Below are 7,357 nucleotides of genomic sequence, written 5' to 3' on the forward strand. Positions count from 1 at the left end.
CTCCTCTCTCCAACCTCCCCGTGTCTTTCCTTCTCCGCCTCCTCTATGATCCAAGCCGACGACGATGCCGAAGTCGTGGTACTCCACGCCGGCAGGCGCCCCTGATGGGAGCTCGTCGTCAGGTGGATCTTGGCACTGCCGTCGTCGGTCACTAGGGCCACCTTCTTCCATGGCGGTGGGCTCCTCCGGCAAGGAGCAGATAGTCATCTCCTCCAACGACGAGGAGGACCAGCCGTAGCAGTGGCCACATATGCTGTCGGAGGCGGATTCAATTGTGAGATGGAGATCATGACGAAGTGTTCGCTCCATCAGATGGGGTCGATGCCACCATCAACGACGCGAGTCAAGGACGAGCCGACATCCTTGCTCCGGGAGGTGAAGGACGATTCGGTGTCCCCGCAGCGCAACCACGGCCTCCACATCGACGGCCACTTGAAGGACGAGCCAGCGTCCCCACCGGGCAACCGCGACCTCCACATCGACGGCCGCGCCTGAGCCGCCGTCATCACCGCATAATCACGACCTTCACATCGGCGGCCGCCTCAAGCATGAGCCGCCTTACCATTGCACGTCCACTACGCGTAGATCGACGAGCCATCGTCGCTGCCTCGACGCCACCACCCCCCAAGGGGTGCCGTCCGCGATTGACAAGGCACGTGGCCGCATCCTCCATTACCTCGGAGGCAAAGGCTTCGGCGGTGCCTCCAGCTCTTGGGTCATGCTATCCGAGGCTGAGCATGCGGGTTGGTAGCAGGTGAGCTACGACCGACGCAATGCCACTCGCCTCACCGGATTCGCTAAGGCGAACATGGCGTCGAAATGGGTTCACAATGATCCAGACCTCGCCATGGTGTGGGCGCTCGACCGTTTTGTGACCACTGAGGAGACGGCCGTTAGGCGTCGTCGCCGAGGAGTGGTCGCTTAGCGACTGCTCCACCAACACCAGTCGCGGCAAGGCCGCCGCCAGGGCTCCGAAGGCCACGTCGACAGTGGTCGCGACAACACTCCTCATGGCACAACAGAAGATGGAGTGGCTGCTCCTCGAGCGGCATGCAGCCGCCAGACATGGCTGACACGGCCCTACGACGTCGTTCCATCGCTGGAGGGACCACGACGACGGCACCGACGGAGACGGCGATGCGGTAGGGCAGGGCGGCCACGCGTACGAGGTGGTCGTCCGGTATAGGGTTTATTTTTCTTTCTATTTTTTAGTTAAATGGTCGAAATATCAACCTTTTTATGTAAATTTTATCCGAACATGAGTGAAGTCCATCTGGTTTCATCTAATTTCGTACGGTTGGTTCCAGTTATGGTCAAAATATATGTGTCTATGGTTGGATGTCGCCTTCCCGCATCCGTATTCGTGGACTGGTTCCTCATTTTCCGCGGACAGATGCGCGAGGAAATTTGCGTTGAAGATGCCCTTAGGTCTCTGGGAGAAAGCCTTAGTTCAATGTGATCGAAGGATACCAGTGACGATGCTTCTTGAAGCCGCCGTCGACGAGTTCCTCCTCCACTAGGCTACGGTTTTGTTGGTTCGATAGTTGTCGTGGTGGTTGTAGGTGTGGCCTGCCTTTTCCCAAGGTCTGACGAAGTTGGTGTGGATGGCTCTAGGTGAAAGCCTTGGTTCGATAGGGAGACGAAGGATTCCGGCGGCGATGCTTCTTGAAGGCGCGTCCGAAGAGTTCACCCACACTTCTTCGGGTTGTGGGCATGCTGACGATGGTGTTTGAGTTGGCCGTTGTCGGCATGAGCGTGGGTTTTTCATGATTATCCCTTGATTAATCGTGCGTTGTATGATTTTCAACCTACTTTTTCTTATAAAACCGGGCGAGTCTATATTTGAATTTTCTTTTTTTAATGAAATCGGCAGTGTGCCTAACTCAAAACTCGAATAAAAAACTAGCAAGCGTTAGGTAACATTCTTTCTGAATCAGGGCAAGCTAGCTCCACGACTTTGTGAGTGCAAAACCTAGTTAGCTAGCACCGAGATGGAACGAACATTTGGCTGGCGCTCTAGAAATCACAATGCTCCAGTCCAGCACCTGGTATATTAAAGCTCAAGTGTGAACTGAACTTCCCCCCCGCCCCCAAAAAAAGCGTGAACTGAACTTTTTGACTGGGAATTTGAGCAAAGAGGTGAATGAGACATCCACTTGATTGTGCCTTTCAATGGACGACATACGACTATGAGCACAACACTGAGTCAAAGTCTCCGCATGACTTCAAAATTAACTGATGTGATAGCAATAGCAGTTTATATTGTGTTCCATATGCATGTACATCAAGCATTGAAGCATAGCAATGGAACCCATCAGCCTTCTATAAATGCAGTACAGAAACCATATCTCAATGCATCGTCCGTCCGTCGATTAGAGCTGTAGAGCGTATATCAGTCCTCGTGCGTGATAGCTAGAAAGCAAATGTCTCCTTTGGGAACCCTCGGTTCGTCACAGCCACTGCCTCCAATTCTTGTCTTATACTCCCTCCTGACATGTTCATTAGTAGCTGCCACACCTCTCCACGGCGATGCTAGCACCGACTTCCAAGCCCTCCGTTGCCTTAAAATCCATCTCAGCACTTCTGCTAGACTCCCAGCCTCATGGAAGTTTGATGATTCCCCCCAACAGTTCTGCACTTGGTCTGGTGTTACTTGCAGCAAGAGGCACACGTCTCGCGTTGTTGCACTTGACCTCGAGTCATTCCACCTTGATGGTCAAATACCTTCTTGCATTGCAAATCTCAGTCTCCTCACAAGAATCCACCTCCCAGGCAATCAGCTTTGGGGTCCAATCCCAGCTGAACTTGGCCAACTCAATAGGTTGAGGTATCTTAACCTTAGCTCAAACAATCTTAGTGGCGTGATCCCAAGCAATCTATCCTCATGTTCTCAGCTTCGAATCATTGATCTTTGGAGCAACTCCGTCAACGGTGAGATCCCACCAAACCTAAGCCAATGTTCAAAAATGGAGCAGCTGAACTTGGATAACAACAAGCTCACTGGAGGCATCCCTGAAGGGCTGGGGACACTCCATGACCTTTCACTTTTGACTCTTGCTGGAAATACTCTGACAGGCAATATTCCTGTTTCACTTGGAAGCAGCTCTTCTCTCCACTCTGTTTATCTCACCAACAATAGCCTCACAGGACCTATCCCATCTCGCCTAGCTAATAGTTCATCACTTCAATTTTTGGACTTGACCAACAATCACCTTGGTGGAGAGATTCCACATGCACTATTTAACAGCACATCACTCCAAGTCCTGTCCTTGGGACTCAACAAGTTTACTGGGTTCATACCCATTGTTTTCCCGAATATTGACTCACCCTTGCAATATCTTATCTTGGAATCAAAAAATCTTGCAGGAACAGTACCTTCTATTCTAGGGAACTTTTCTTCCCTTTGTTGGCTCTTGCTTGGAGACAACAGTTTTCAAGGTAGCATCCCACCGAGTATTGGTAAGCTTCCCAACCTGCAAGCACTAGAACTGAGTTACAACCTCTTGCGGGGAGTGTCCTGGCCTCTATTTACAACATATCAACACTGACGTACCTTGGCATGGCTGTGAATATTCTGGCAGGGAAAATTCCATATAACATTGGATATACCCTTCCAAGCATCCAAAAATTGATTTTGGGAGTGAACAAATTCCATGGACAAATCCCCACAACACTAGCCAACACAAATAATCTTCAAGAGATTGATCTCAGTAAGAACTCCTTCCATGGTATTGTACCTTCTTTCGGGACTCTTCCCAACTTAACCTACCTGAATCTAGTCGACAATCGCCTGGAAGCAGGAGATTGGTCTTTCTTAACCTCATTGACCAATTGCACCCAACTGGTGGAATTATCCCTGAGTGCGAATACCCTTCAAGGAGATTTGCCGAGTTCCATTGCAGGACTTTCAAAGAGCTTAAAGGTACTGCTATTAAGAGCAAATAAAATAACTGGCACTATACCACAGGAGATAGAGCGCCTCACAAACATCGAACGTCTTTATATTGACAACAATTTGCTTAGTGGAAGTATCCCTGAATCACTTGGAAATCTTCAAAATTTGGGTGGCCTAGGCTTATCACGGAACAAACTTTCTGGACAAATTCCGCTATCAATTGGCAATCTAAGTCGATTGAGTGAGCTATATTTACACGAAAATAATTTGAGTGGCCCGATCCCACGAACTCTAGGGGACTGTAAAAATTTGGAAACACTGAACCTCTCTTGTAATAGCTTTGAAGATAGCATACCAAAGGAGGTCTTTACACTTTCCTCTCTTTCAATAGGTTTGGACTTATCTCACAACAAACTCTCAGGACAAATACCACTAGAGATTGGCATCTTGGTCAATCTCGACTCATTGAATATTTCCAATAACCAGTTGTCTGGACAAATACCCTCCATTCTAGGTGAGTGTGTCCACTTGGAGTCGCTGCACATGGAGGGGAACAATTTTAATGGGAGAATCCCTCAATCTTTTATGAATTTGAGAGGCATCATTGTGATGGACCTATCTCAAAACAACTTGTCCGGTGAAATCCCCGACTTCTTTGAGTCCTTTAGTTCCATGAAGCTTCTCAATTTGTCGTTCAACAACCTCGAGAGACTAGTGCCACAAGATGGAATGTTTCAGAATGAAAGCAAGGTGTTCATACAAGGGAACAAGGAATTATGTGCGAGTACCCCGTTGCTAGAGTTGCCACTTTGCAACATAGTGAGATCCAAACAAAAGTTGTACACCTGCAAAATTCTGAAGGTAGTAGCAATTACTGCTCTTTCTTTGGTTTTGTTATCATGCTTTGGAGTCATTATTTTCAAGAAGAGAAAGAAAATAAAACAAGCAGCACATCCATCTTTCAAGAAGTTAAAGAAGTTAACATATGCTGATTTAGTGAGAGCAACAAATGGTTTTTCTTTAGCCAACTTGGTTGGTTCAGGAAAATATGGGTCTGTATACAAAGGTAGAACTGAGTGTGAAGAACATCGTATAGTTGCTATCAAAGTTTTCAAACTTGATCAACTCGGAGCAACAAAGAGCTTCCTTGCTGAATGTGAGGCACTAAGAAACACTCGTCATCGTAATCTTGTAAGGGTGATCACCGTATGCTCGACAAGTGACTCAGCAGGAAATGAGTTCAAAGCTCTCATTCTTGACTATATGATAAATGGCGACCTAGAGAGTTGGCTCTATCCAACACTACTCCGTGAGCATCATCTGAAAAGGCCATTGTGTTTGGGTTCAAGAATAGCAATAGCAGTGGACATAGCTGCTGCTTTGGATTACCTCCATAATCATTGCATGCCTCCTATGGTCCACTGTGATCTAAAGCCTAGCAATGTCCTTCTGAATGATGCCATGGGCGCATGTGTTGGTGACTTCGGGTTGGCTAAGTTCCTACATGGTTATTGTACTTCTTCGGGGACTGATGGTTCTACAAGCTTAGTGGGGCCAAGAGGATCGGTTGGATACATCGCACCAGGTAACAATTTCTTAATACAAGATGTTGTATTTGTTGGAAAATACCTTATATGCTCTTATGGATATGCAAGTATATATAGTATATATTACTTTATTTTTTCCACAGAAAATCTATTGCCTATTCTACTCCGATCCTTTTTTGCTAATTAATTGTTCGAACAATGGCGCGTATTGCAGAATATGGCTTTGGGAGCAAAATCTCCACGGAGGGTGATGTTTACAGCTACGGAGTTATCATCTTAGAGATGCTCACAGGGAAGCGTCCAACTGATGAGATGTTCATAGATGGTCTGAGCCTTTACAAATTTGTGGAAAATTCATTTCCTGAAAAGATTCATGAGATTCTAGATCCTAGAATCATCATCCCCTATTATGAGAACCGAGATGAAGATGCAAGAAGTAGTTTAGACCAGGAAAATCATCCAATATCTGTAGGGATAATAAGCTGCATCACCGCTCTTCTTAAGATTGGCTTGTCATGTGCTGCGGAGACGCCTAAAGATCGTCCAGAGATGCAGGGCGTTAACGCTGATGTCACCGCAGTCAAAGAAGCATTTTCAGCACTGCAGGGCCGGCAAAAAGAAGCATTTTCAACCGTATCTATCAATGGCCATACCCTCCTGGTGCATGATGACTACGACTAGTTTTCTTTACCTAAGGCTTTGTATTTTCTTCATCGGGAGCATGCTATGTATGTTAGTATGTTATATGTATCATCTTCCATTTCACTAGCAAATCTATACTTGCAGTGAAGGCAAACTATAGTTCGACCTATATGAAACAAAGTTGAGCGTGTGGACTTAACCCTTGTGCGCTCGTTTTTTCAGTCTTAAGCAGAGAATAACAGCTGGTTAGCTGAGTAGATAAGTTTGTTAGGATAGTTTTTTTTTCTCTTCTGTAGAAGTAGTCCAACACCCGCATGAACTAGATCGTGGGATGGCGCGGTCGTGGTGGTTCGTCGTGGGCATTTTTCCCGGACCGTTGGTGGCCTCGTTCCTTTGCTGTAACAGAATAAGAGAGGAAGAAGAAACTGAGAAAAGTTGCAGGTTGAACGCAACACAAAAAACACCTGAGTCTCTCTGAGCTTGCGAGCGTGTGTGTGTGTGATCTGTGTTGTCAATTGGCATCAGAGCCAATTTGCTCGATCCGGCGATCATGGCGGGAAGTAGGGAGCCTTGGAAGGGCCCCAGCGACGGGTCCATGACGCCGTCGCCAAGGCGTGAGCGCACGATGTCGCGGTGTCCCAGAGCTAGGCACAGCCGCACCGTCCGCAGGCGCGAGGTCGCCGCGCCGGTGGTGCAAAGACGCGAGGTGGCCCTGCCGACAGTGTTCCCAACGCTGACCCGGAGCAACTACGGAGACTGGTCGCTCCTCATAAGAGCCATCCTGCAGACTCGCGGGCTGTGGGACGCCGTGGACACAGGAGACGCCGACTACCACGACGATCGCACCGCGCTGGAGGCGGTCCTCCAGGCGGTGCCACCGGAGATACTTGCCGTCCTCTCCACCAAGGAGACGGCGAAGCAAGCCTGGGATGCCGTCAAGACCATGCGGATGGGATCGGCCGCCGTGCGCGAGGCCAAGGCCCAGAGTCTTCATCGGGAGTTCGAGGACATCCGTTTCAAGCCTGGCGAGAACGTGGACGATTTCGCGATGAGGCTCACCGGGCTCGTCAATAACCTCTCCATACATGGTCACCCCGTCGGAGACGGGCGCGTGGTGCGCAAGTTTCTTCGTGGTGTGCCTCGCAGGTATGCCCAAATCACGCTCGATCTCCATCGAGACCTTGGTCGATCTCGACACCCTTACGGTGGAGGAGCTCACCGGACGCCTCAAGGTGGCAGAGGAACGCCTAGACCAGGACGGCGATGGCGAGAG

At 48.6% G+C, this 7,357-nt stretch overlaps 1 pseudogene; it reads left to right on the top strand.

Annotated features, from left to right (window-relative positions):
* The first annotated feature begins 2,423 nt into the window (after window positions 1-2,423).
* On the top strand, window positions 2,424-6,123 carry LOC123428967 (annotated as a pseudogene).
* The last annotated feature ends 1,234 nt before the right edge of the window (window positions 6,124-7,357 follow it).

The sequence above is a fragment of the Hordeum vulgare genome, chromosome 2H (genome assembly GCF_904849725.1).
Source record: "Hordeum vulgare subsp. vulgare chromosome 2H, MorexV3_pseudomolecules_assembly, whole genome shotgun sequence".
NCBI lineage: Eukaryota > Viridiplantae > Streptophyta > Magnoliopsida > Poales > Poaceae > Hordeum > Hordeum vulgare.